The sequence below is a fragment of the Ranitomeya imitator genome, chromosome 8, assembly GCF_032444005.1.
Source record: "Ranitomeya imitator isolate aRanImi1 chromosome 8, aRanImi1.pri, whole genome shotgun sequence".
In the NCBI taxonomy this organism is placed as follows: domain Eukaryota; kingdom Metazoa; phylum Chordata; class Amphibia; order Anura; family Dendrobatidae; genus Ranitomeya; species Ranitomeya imitator.
In genome coordinates this window covers 157,093,593-157,106,909 of record NC_091289.1, presented here as the reverse complement: position 1 = coordinate 157,106,909, position 13,317 = coordinate 157,093,593, and positions in this window count along the sequence as shown.

The window sequence follows — 13,317 nt, the reverse complement described above, 5'->3', positions numbered from 1 at the left end:
GCCGGGCAAGGTGGGGCAAAAGATTTCGAAATCCAGTTGTGGTTCATTTTAATGAAGGTTAGATCATCTACATTTTGGGTAGCCAGACGAGTCCTTTTTTCTGTTAGTATTGAACCTGCAGCACTGAATACTCTTTCTGATAGGACACTAGCTGCCGGGCAAGCAAGCTCCTGCAATGCATATTCTGCCAATTCTGGCCAGGTGTCTAATTTTGATGCCCAGTAATCAAATGGGAATGACGGTTGAGGGAGAACGTCGATAAGGGATGAAAAATAGTTTGTAACCATACTGGACAAATGTTGTCTCCTGTCACTTTGAATTGATGCTGCAGTACTTGTCCTGTCTGCGGTCATAGCAAAATCACTCCACAACCTGGTCAGAAAACCCCTCTGGCCAACGCCACTTCTGATTTCTGCCCCTCTAACTCCTCTGGTCTGCTGGCCCCTGCAGCTCGTGTGAGAATGATCACGGGCGCTGTGTGCAGGGAATGCTAGAAGCAAACGGTCAACAAGAGTTGATTGTTTGGTTGCTAATATTAGTTCCAAGTTCTCATGTGGCATTATATTTTGCAATTTGCCTTTATAGCGAGGATCAAGGAGGCAGGCCAACCAGTAATCGTCATCATTCATCATTTTAGTTATGCGTGTGTCCCTTTTGAGGATACATAAGGCATAATCCGCCATGTGGGCCAAAGTTCCAGTTCTCAAATCTGCGGTTGTGCTTGGTTGAGGGGCAGTTTCAGGCAAATTCACGTCACTTGTGTCCCTCCAAAAACCAGAACCTGGCCTTGCCGCGCCACCAATTTCCAGTGGCCCCGGAAAAGCTTCCTCATTAAAAATATAATCATCCCCATCATCCTCCTCGTCCTCCTCCTCCTCTTCGCCCGCTACCTCGTCCTGTACACTGCCCTGGCCAGACAATGGCTGACTGTCATCAAGGCTTTCCTCTTCCTCAGCTGCAGACGCCTGATCCTTTATGTGCGTCAAACTTTGCATCAGCAGACGCATTAGGGGGATGCTCATGCTTATTATGGCGTTGTCTGCACTAACCAGCCGTGTGCATTCCTCAAAACACTGAAGGACTTGGCACATGTCTTGAATCTTCGACCACTGCACACCTGACAACTCCATGTCTGCCATCCTACTGCCTGCCCGTGTATGTGTATCCTCCCACAAAAACATAACAGCCCGCCTCTGTTCACACAGTCTCTGAAGCATGTGCAGTGTTGAGTTCCACCTTGTTGCAACGTCTATGATTAGGCGATGCTGGGGAAGGTTCAAAGAACGCTGATAGGTCTGCATACGGCTGGAGTGTACGGGCGAACGGCGGATATGTGAGCAAAGTCCATGCACTTTGAGGAGCAGGTCGGATAACCCCGGATAACTTTTCAGGAAGCACTGCACCACCAGGTTTAAGGTGTGAGCCAGGCAAGGAATGTGTTTCAGTTGGGAAAGGGAGATGGCAGCCATGAAATTCCTTTCGTTATCACTCACTACCTTGCCTGCCTCAAGATCTACAGTGCCCAGCCACGACTGCGTTTCTTTCTGCAAGAACTCGGACAGAACTTCCGCGGTGTGTCTGTTGTCGCCCAAACACTTCATAGCCAATACAGCCTGCTGACGTTTGCCAGTAGCTGCCCCATAATGGGAGACCTGGTGTGCAACAGTGGCAGCTGCGGATGGAGTGGTTGTGCGACTGCGGTCTGTGGACGAGCTCTCGCTTCTGCAGGAGGACGAAGAGGAGGAGGAGGGGGTGCGAACGGCTACAGCCAATTATTTCCTAGACCATGGGCTAGGCAGAACTGTCCCAAACTTGCTGTCCCCTGTGGACCCTGCATCCACCACATTTACCCAGTGTGCCGTGATGGACACGTAACGTCCCTGGCCATGCCTACTGGTCCATGCATCTCTTGTCAGGTGCACCTTTGTGCTCACAGATTGCCTGAGTGCATGGACGATGCGCTCTTTAACATGCTGGTGGAGGGCTGGGATGGCTTTTCTGGAAAAAAAAGTGTCGACTGGGTAGCTCGTAGCGTGGTACAGCGTAGTCCATCAGGGCTTTGAAAGCTTCGCTTTCAACTAACCGGTAGGGCATCATCTCTAACGAGATTAGTCTAGCTATGTGTGCGTTCAAACCCTGTGTACGCGGATGCGAGGCTAAGTACTTCATTTTTCTAACCATAGTCTCATGTAGGGTGAGCTGGACTGGAGAGCTGGAGATCGTGGAACTAGCGGGGGTGCCGGTGGACATGGCAGACTGAGAGACGGTGGGAGATGGTATTGTTGCCACCGGTGCCCTAGATGCAGTGTTTCCTACTACGAAACTGGTGATTCCCTGACCCTGACTGCTTTGGCCTGGCAAAGAAACCTGCACAGATACTGCAGGTGGTGCAGAAAATGGTGGCCCTACACTGCCGGAAGGGATGTTGCGTTGCTGACTAGCTTCATTGGCCGAGGGTGCTACAACCTTAAGGGACGTTTGGTAGTTAGTCCAGGCTTGCAAATGCATGGTGGTTAAATGTCTATGCATGCAACTTGTATTGAGACTTTTCAGATTCTGTCCTCTGCTTAAGGTAGTTGAACATTTTTGACAGATGACTTTGCGCTGATCAATTGGATGTTGTTTAAAAAAATGCCAGACTGCACTCTTTCTAGCATCGGATACCTTTTCAGGCATTGCAGACTGAGCTTTAACCGGATGGCCACGCTGTCCTCCAACAGGTTTTGGCTTTGCCACGCGTTTTGGGCAAGATACGGGCCCGGCAGATGGAACCTGTTGCGATGTTGATGCCTGCTGCGGCCCCTCCTCCTCCGCTTCAGAACTGCTGCCGCCTGCACCCTGTTCCCCCAATGGCTGCCAATCGGGGTCAAGAACTGGGTCATCTATTACCTCTTCTTGTAGCTCGTGTGCAACTTCGTCTGTGTCACCGTGTCGGTCGGTGGTATAGCGTTCGTGATGGGGCAACATAGTCTCATCAGGGTCTGATTCTTGATCAGCACCCTGCGAGGGCAATGTTGTGGTCTGAGTCAAAGGACCAGCATAGTAGTCTGGCTGTGGCTGTGCATCAGTGCACTCCATGTCAGATTCAACTTGTAATGGGCATGGACTGTTAACTGCTTCACTTTCTAAGCCAGGGACGGTATGTGTAAAGAGCTCCATGGAGTAACCCGTTGTGTCGCCTGCTGCATTCTTCTCTGTTGTTGTTTTTGCTGAAGAGGACAAGGAAGCGACTTGTCCCTGACCGTGAACATCCACTAACGACGCGCTGCTTTGACATTTACCAGTTTCACGAGAGGAGGCAAAAGAGCTAGAGGCTGAGTCAGCAAGATAAGCCAAAACTTGCTCTTGCTGCTCCGGCTTTAAAAGCGGTTTTCCTACTCCCAGAAAAGGGAGCGTTCGAGGCCTTGTGTAGCCAGACGACGAACCTGGCTCCACAGCTCCAGACTTAGGTGCAATATTTTTTTTCCCACGACCAGCTGATGCTCCACCACTACCACTACCCTCATTACCAGCTGACAATGAACGCCCCCGGCCACGACCTCTTCCACCATACTTCCTCATTGTTTTAAAAACGTAAACAAACTAACGGTATTTGTTGCTGTCACACAAATTACACGGTGAGCTATAACTTCAGTATGATTTAGCTACCCCTTTACAGGTGAGTGAGACCACAACGAAAATCAGGCACAATGTTACACACTCTGTTGTTGGTGGCAACAAATGAGAGAGATGCCACACACGCAGGACTGTCACTGAAGCACAAATGTAAATATTAATCTCCCACTGATTTGATTTTTTTTTTTTTTAAGGGAGACTTTAGGAAAAAAAAATAATAGAATAAAATGATTTTTTCAGGAAGAATTTAGAAACCAAATAAAATAAAATGATTTTTTCAGGGAGAATTTAGAAAACAAATAAAACAAAAAAAGGCTTTCTATGGCCCATTGAGTGAGAGATGACGCACACAGGAGTCAGGAGTGGCACACAAGCCCAGAGGCCAATATTTATCTCCCACTGATTGATGTAGTGATTTTTTCAGGTAGATTTTGGAACCCAAATCAAGCTAAAAAAATAATAGGCTTTCTATGGCCCACAATTGGAGAGAGAGAGAGAGAGAGAGATGGCACACCCAGGAGTCAAGACTGGCACACAAGCAGAAAGGGCAATATTAATCTCCCACTGATTTGTTTTTGTTTTTTTTCAGGGAGACTTTAGGAAAAAAAAAAAATAGAATAAAATGATTTTTTCAGGAAGAATTTAGAAACCAAAGAAAATAAAATGATTTTTTCAGGGAGAATTTAGAAAACAAATAAAACAAAAAAAGGCTTTCTATGGCCCACTGAGTGAGAGATGACGCACACAGGAGTCAGGAGTGGCACACAAGCCCAGAGGCCAATATTTATCTCCCACTTTTTTTTTTTGTTCCAGGGAAAATTTATAAACCCAATAAAAAAAATAATAAATAGGCTTTCTATGGCCCACTATCTGAGAGACAGAGAGAGATGGCACGCTTAGGACTGGCACACAAGCCAAAAGGCCAATATTAATCTCCCTTTTTTTTTGAGGGAGAATTTATAAAACCAAAAAAAAATAAATAAATAGGCTTTCTATGGCCCACTATTTGTGAGAGAGATGGCACGCTCAGGACTGGCACACAAGCCCAGAGGCCAATATTAATCTCCCACTTTTTTTTTTTTTCCAGGGAAAATTTATAAACCCATTAAAAAAATAAAAAATAAATAGGCTTTCTATGGCCCACTATCTGAGAGAGAGAGATGGCACGCTTAGGACTGGCACACAAGCCCAAAGGCCAATATTAATCTCCCTTTTTTTTTAAGGGAGAATTTATAAAACCAAAAAAAAATAAATAAATAGGCTTTCTATGGCCCACTATTTGTGAGAGAGATGGCACGCTCAGGACTGGCACACAAGCCCAGAGGCCAATATTAATCTCCCACTTTTTTTTTTTTTTCCCAGGGAAAATTTATAAACCCATTTAAAAAAAAAAAAAAATAAATAGACTTTCTATGGCCCACTATCTGAGAGAGAGAGATGGCACGCTTAGGACTGGCACACAAGCCCAAATGCCAATATTAATCTCCCACTGATTGATTTATTGATTTTTTCAGGTAGAATTTAGAACCCAAATAAAGCAAAAAAAAAAAATGGGCTTTCTATGGCCCACTGAGTGAGTGATGATGAACACAGGAGTCAGGAGTGGCACACAAGCCCTGAGGCCAATATTTTTCTCCCACTGATTGATGTAGTGATTTTTTCAGGTAGATTTTAGAACCCAAATCAAGCAAAAAAATAAATAGGCTTTCTATGGCCCACTGAGTGAGAGATGACACAGACAGGGATGGCACTCTAGCAGAAATGTCAATCTTAATCTCCCACAAAAAAAAAAACAGGGAGTGTCCTTCAATTACTATCTCCCTGCAGTAATCTCAGCCAGGTATAGCAGGCAGCAATAAGGAGTGGACTGATGCACAAATTAAATAAAAAGTGTGTACAAACCAAAAAGATAGCTGTGCAGAAAAGAAGGAACAAGAGGATTTGTGCTTTGAAAAAAGCAGTTGGTTTGCACAGCGGCGTACACACAGCAATGCAGCTATCAGGGAGCCTTCTAGGGCAGCCCAATGAGCTACAGCGCTGAGGGAAAAAAAAAAAATGTAGCTTCCACTGTCCCTGCACACCGAAGGTGGTGTTGGGCAGTGGAAATCGCTACAGCACAAGCGGTTTGGTGGTTAATGGACCCTGCCTAACGCTATCCCTGCTTCTGACGAAGCGTCAGCAACCTCTCCCTAAGCTCAGATCAGCAGCAGTAACATGGCGGTCGGCGGGAACGCCCCTTTATAGCCCCTGTGACGCCGCAGACAGCAAGCCAATCACTGCAATGCCCTTCTCTAAGATGGTGGGGACCAGGACCTATGTCATCACGCTGCCCACACTCTGCGTTTACCTTCATTGGCTGAGAAATGGCGCTTTTCGCGTCATTGAAACGCGACTTTGGCGCGAAAGTCGCGTACCGCATGGCCGACCCCGCACAGGGGTCGGATCGGGTTTCATGAAACCCGACTTTGCCAAAAGTCGGCGACTTTTGAAAATGAACGACCCGTTTTGCTCAACCCTACTTATCACCTTACCTCTCATCTCTCCTGCCCCTCTGCTCCTCACGTCACCAGTCCAGTCCTTAACGCATAGTCTTATCTCTGCCGTCGACCGCTGAATCCCTGGTCCTCCTAATGCCAGGACTTACAACTCAGCTGAAGCCCATGACAGGTCTGCTTAAGGTCATGAGCCATAACATCATGACATGCACTGTGATCTTGCAGGTTGCATATGTGCAAAACTGTCTAAGGCTAGGGTCACATTGCGTTAGGGCAGTCCGTTTAGCGCATAGCGCTATGGACTGTGCTAACGCAATGTCCCAAAAGGGATCGCATTAGCCGATCCCGTTAGCGCAGATCCCTGATCTGCGCTAGCGAGGAATGGACCGCGAATGCTCCCAGCAGCATTCGCGGTCTGTCACTCAAATGACGGCACATCGCTAGCGCACGCCCAATGTGGGCATGCGCTAGCGATGCGTTTGCCATATACAGTAATGGTGGCGTTAATGGACTACGTTACACTACGTTATACCGCAGTGTAATGTAGTCCGTTAAACGTACCGCAATAACGCAGTGTGACCCTAGCCTAAGGGTTCTTCAGAGCCAGAAGTCCCGGACCAGCATGGAGAGGCCCTGTGATTCAGCACTGTGCAGTGGATGTAAAATGATGTAACAAGGTCCAGATGGGTGACAGTGGGGAATGGAGGGAAGTCAGAGTAGTGATGGGCAGTCCAGCTCTTTTTGGAAATCTGGCTCTCTTGGCTCTGCTCACCAAAAAGCCGGTTCTTTTGGATCCTCCTAAATGGATCCCTATTAAATTTTTGTTCATAAAATTTTGTTAATATGGTTGAAACCCTACACACTCGTGGCCAAAACCACCTCCACTTGCAGATAGTCAATTAAATTGATGAGTGGGTGGGTTTGTTTTGGGGTGGGTTTTTTCCACTGAACATTGATTTTTAGGCCCAAAGAGAGTCATTAAGAGAATCCAGGGGCTCTCACTGGGGAGTCAGCACCCATCAGTCACAGCAGCTCTCTGTATCGAACAGTTCTTTGCCTCACTAGTTGAGAGGTGAGCAGAAAAGTAAGGATACGTTTGATGGCCCTTTTCAGTGCAAAAAAAATGATGGCCAGCACTACAACCAGAACTCATGACAAAAAGTGAACAACTATACTATCAATGAAGCATAAACAGATAATAAAGATGAGAGAATCTGATAAAATTAAATTTGCCATATTGGTTTTAATTAACTCAGAAAATTCTAATTTAATTGCAGGTAGAAGTTATTTATTGTGTTCTGAGGTCTCTCCAGATGGAGAGGTTAAAAAAAAGGAATATATTATACTCACCTCACCCATCACCTGTTGTGGCACCACAGTTCCTCGCCAAGTCTTCTAGTTTGTTTTCTCCTTCCAGCTCTGGTCTGCTTTTTCATCTTCAGTCTTCTTCTCTCTCTCCACCTCAGACATTCACTAGGCCTTACACAACATCACAATGGTACTTGAGGCCTAGTCACTGATGGAGGTGTCGAAGAATAAAAATGAAGAAGAACACCAGAGGCTCAGGGTGGAAGAAAGACAACCAAGGACCAAGTAGGAAGCTGCATCACCAGTACAAGTGAAAGATTAATTGTCTATATTGTTTTTTAACCATTTCCTGTCTCTATAAAAAAAAATCAAGCAAAATGGAGGCCAGCCAGGCACAATTTTTCTTGATTCAAGTGAATCAAATCACAAAAAGAAAATTGGGGTTCTGGCAAATGTGATTTTTTGTTGGAAATTCAAAGCTTATTTGACTTGCTTTGAATCTATTTGCTCATTTCTAATAGTAGGTTCACATGATTATATAAAAAAATAATTCATAGTTTCGTCCAGCAAGTGGTTACTTTTTTTAAAGCAGTTATCAATCATTTGCAAGACAATTTAGAGTTTCATATAGTACAGAATTTATATGTATCTGTAAAAATTGGATGCTTCACTGTGACTCCGTATGGCATCCATTTTTTTTCTTGCACCCATATACTTGAATGGGTAAGTCTCATCCGATTTCAGAAGAAAAATTGTATATGCTGCAAATTTTTTCACACACATTGGGTCAGTGAAAAAAAATCATTCAATAACCCCATTAAATAGCATTGGTCTGAGTGGGGTCTTTTTTTATAATCGATACCACTCAGACCAAAAATCCAGTCGTGTGCACGTGCCCTAAAATATATTCCCTATTTAAATTTGAAAACTCACACATTATAGAGCATATGGGCCCGTATTTTCGGTACCAAGTGCTGTCCTTTAAAAAAAAGATATTGAAATCGGACCAATGCTATTTAATGATTTATCTCTTGAAATCAGAGGAGATGCATCCATTCAAGTATATGGGTGCGAGAAAAAAAAATCGGATGCCACAATACAGTATATATATATATATATATATATATAAAGAGAAAACAAAACTGAAAAATCCCATGTGTCTTACATCAGTTTCTGCCACCAGGAATTGGACAAGAGTCATATATAGTCAAGTGATAGTAATAAAACTATTTATCACTGGGGCACAATTCTATTCAGAGTTGCACTGAAAGAAATGCCTTTTTCTGTTTTCTTTGTATGAAAAGAATCTAGTTCCATTGCTTACATGACTGGCAGCTATGTTTTATAAAAATCATATACTATATTTTATGTTTGCGTTTTTACTCCATCCTTTCGAAATAAAATCAATATAATATTGCTGTGAAGAATACATTAGAACGTGTTATTTGGCTTCTGCCTGTAATAGGCAGGGTAGCTACAGTTTTCCAAATTACTTTGTAGACAGTAAAGCATTTTAATAGACCATCACTAGAGATATCATGCTTAAAAAATGGAGGCAGGAAGCCTTGGAATCTCTGTAAAACATCTGAAAAGAACTCTCATGTCAGTATATTAAAATGTACCTCCAGCTGCAAAATAATCAATTATTCAGGCTGCAAGCAATGTAAAATCTCTTTCCCACTGTGCTACAATTCTGGTACAATATAATGTTATATGTTTTCCTAAGATGCTGCTTCCACTTTATTCATCTGGTGCCGGTCTCCCATTATTTACACATGAGAAGTATCATAATGTATAAACTACTCATTAGATATATTTTATTTCTGTCTCTATAGCAATGTGATATAGCAATGAGGATGGAATAACATTTTATTTTACTTTTATTTTTCTTGGATTTGGAGAATTATAAAAAAAAAATTCTCCATTCCGTAAGTATGTGAAATTTAGACCCCACTTGGATGTCATGCAGGTTTTGTCCGATGTTTTCTGTAGACCAATAGATATGAATGGGCGAATGCCAACTGATTATCGGAGGCAAATTGGGCATGATGCAATTTTTTTCCCATGGACAACATGTAAGGAAAAAAACGGACTTGCACTGCCTCAGTAGTCCAAGTGCCATCCGATATTTTGACAGATCGCACTGGGCGGGGACCGAAACTACTGTCGCCTGTGGTTGCTCTAAGGCACGTGGTCTTGGATGGAACCACAACCAGTGAGGCCGGAGCCACACTTGCGAGTTCAATGCAAGAAACTTGTGCGTGTCTCTCGCATCAAGTGCCAGCACTGCCGCCGGCGCTCGGGATCAGAGCTTACGGCTGCATGTATTTCTATGCAGCCGCACGCTCCGGTCACGAGTGCCAGCGGCAGTGCCGGGACTTGATGCGAGAGACTCGCATTGAAATTGCAAGTGTAACCCCGGCCTTACACCCTTGATTGGAGGGTTTCCATAAATATCAGCAATTACAGTACCTATAGGAACCACCACCAAAAACTCTATAATTCCTGAGTGACACATACCTATGGATAGTTGCCGATATATTTATTTTTAATTTCAGTCTATATCTAATTTTCGAAAGCACTTTATTAGTAGAACCTACAAGCTGTAAAATTTTATATATGTGGATAAATAAGTTAGCCATTTGATTTTTCAAGTAAAAAGATAATCTGCTATGATTTTTTTATTATATTTCTCACCAGAAGTGTCTTACAGATTCTCGTGTTTCCATAGAAATAGATATATCTCATAATTGTCACCAAAAATTGCTATTTTCACCTGTCATTGCACCACAGCTGCCCAACTGGTGTTCATATGGCTTAATTCTTCCTTCCAGCTTCAGCATTCTCTACTGTGTTTGATCTTCAGCTTCTCTGGGGGTGACTAAGGAATTATGATGTCTCATGAGGCCTAATGAGCATTAGAAGCTCTAAAATATGAAGAATATCGAGGATGAAAAAGAAGGCTAGAGCCAGAGTGACGAAGCAAGCCAGCAGAGGACCAAATGGAGAGCTGAGGCACCAGGAATGGGAAATGAGGATGTGATTCTTTTTTTTTTTACTTATTAAACCTTCCATTTATTAGGCTATGGGGTTTGGAGACATAAATCAAATTTCCCATGCAAATTTAAGTGAATTTGGCTAATTGAATTTTGTCATATTTACTAATCTCTATTAAAACCCTTTTTTTCATAAAGAAGCAATGGATATTCTAAAGAAGGTTTCAGAGAATGGTGACACAAACCAAAGTTTTCTTTTTCCAAAGTTCAGAATTATTTTTACTACTAAAATAAAAAAAAAAAACTTCAAAGTATGGTATTCCCAATCATATTTCATATTATTGTTACTGCACAATGAATGCTTTAACCCTTAAAGACAAGGGGTATTTCAGTTTTTATTTTTGGGTCAACATGGCCATTGTTTTCTGCGGGACAAGTTGTCCTTTTGAATGACACCATTGGTTTTAACATATCGTGTGATGGAAAATGGGAAAAAAATTCAAGTATGGTGAAATTGTAAAAAAAAAAAAGGATGTGAATACTTTTCTGCCCAATGACGGCAAAAGTATTCTGGGAGTGATACCTTTATTGGCTAACCAGAAACGAATATGTTTGCAAGCTTTCAGAAAACAGTGGATCCTTCCTTCTTCAGGCAAGATTACAAATAGATTAATAAGAAGAAAGCACAACATTTAAAGAATACTACAGTAGGACATTTGGTAGGGGGTGGGAAGTGTGATGAGTCCATAGATAAGCCAAGGAAATCAAATTAGGCATTCTCTTACAAATGGAGAGGCAGTGGGAGAAATGCTCTTAAGGTACCGTCACACTAAGCGACGCTGCAGCGATACCGACAACGATCCGGATCGCTGCAGCGTCGCTGTTTGGTCGCTGGAGAGCTGTCACACAGACCGCTCTCCAGCGACCAACGATGCCGGTAACCAGGGTAAACATCGGGAAACTAAGCACAGCGGCCGGAAAGCACAGCGGTGACGTCACCGCTCTGCTTTCCGGCTGCCCAGCGCTCACAGCCAGAGCAGAGAAGCAGAGCGCCGGGGACAGACAGCGGTAGGAAAGTATGTAGTGGTTGTTTTTTTTTACTTTAACGATGGTAACCAGGGTAAACATCGGGTTACTAAGCGCGGCCCTGCGCTTAGTAACCCGATGTTTACCCTGGTTACCAGCAAAGACATCGCTGAATCGGCCGATTCAGCGATGTCAGCGACGAAACAAAGTTCTGGACTTTCTGCCCCGACCAGCGATATCACAGCAGGGGCCTGATCGCTGCTGCCTGTCACACTGGACGATATCGCTAGCCAGGACGCTGCAACGTCACGGATCGCTAGCGATATCGTCTAGTGTGAAGGTACCTTATGTTATCTGGAGTCCACCTGGTGGAGGTGTGAATTGTATCCATGCAGTGACTCATAAATCCAGGTGTTGAGTCCTAGTGTTAAAGAATTGAACATCTTCATTAGTTTGAATTCCCAAATTTTTCATCCTTAAAATGACCTTTTAGCATTAAGACTTTTAAATCTGTTATACTGTGTCCAGGTCCAGAGAAATGTTTTCCCACAGGCATGTCCATTTCATTCCTGATTGTATGTCTGTATAGATTCATCCTAGTTTGTTGTCTTTGCATGGTTTCCCCAATATAGATACTTCCAGGGCTCCTCGTACATTGTATCATGTACACCACGCTGGAGGATGTACATGAAAAAGAGTCCATGACCTTATAGTCCTGATTTGTGTTTGGTACGCGAACTATATTTATTGGTAATATGTGGGTACACGTCTTGGATTTTATTATTGTTACAAGGGAATGTGCCAGTCACTGATGGTGATGGTTATTCCCACTGCCTCTTCATTTGTAAGAGAATGCGTAACTTGATTTCCTTGGCTTATCTATGGACTCATCACATTTCCCACCCCCTAACAAATATCCGTCCTACTGTAGTATTCTTTAAATGTTGTGCTTTCTTCTTATTAATCTATTTATAATCCTGCCTGACGAAGGAGCCTCTGTACTCTGAAAGCTTGCAAAAATATTATTTTCTGGTTAGCCAATAAAGGTATCACTCCCAGAATACTTTTGCCGTCATTGGGCAGAAAAGTATTCACATCGATTTTTCTGGCTAACATTGCACCACAATATAATTTGTTATTGTACATCTTAAAAAAAAGGGAAATTCCACAGGTTTTTTTTACCATCTTCACTAAATGCTAAAACAGACCTGCCATTGTGATTATGCATGTCATTATGAGTTCATAGACACCAAACATGTCTAGGGTCTTTTTTGTTTAAGTGGTGAAAAAAATCCGAACTTTGCTAAAAAAATAAATAAAAATTATGCCATTTTCCGAGACCTGTATCGTCCACATTTTTCGTGATCTGGGGCTGCCCATTATTGCATTTTATTTCAATGTAGCAGCGACCAAGCAAAAAATGTAAGTTTGACATTTTGAATTTTTTTCTCTTTGCGCCGTGTGGCAATTGGGTTCATTCTTTTTTTATATTGATAGATCAGGTGATTCTGAATGCGGCAACACCAAATATGTGTATATTTGATTTGTTTTATAGTTTTATTTTGAATGGAGCAAAAGGTGGGTGATTTGAACTTTTATTTTTTTTATTTATTTCAATATTTCTAAAAACATTTGTATTTTACATTTTGCATCCTTCAATAGTCTCCTAGAAGCGGCAGTACTTTCATCGCTTCTGCTACACACATGCAATGATCAGATCGCCTCAGTATAGCAGAGATGCTCACTTGCTATGAGCGCCTACCACAGAGCTGCGCTCTTAGCAATCTGGCTATGACAACTACAGAGGTCTGCCGCAGACCTCTGGTTGTCATGCTGACCCATCAGTGACCCATGATCATGGGATGGGTCACTGATGG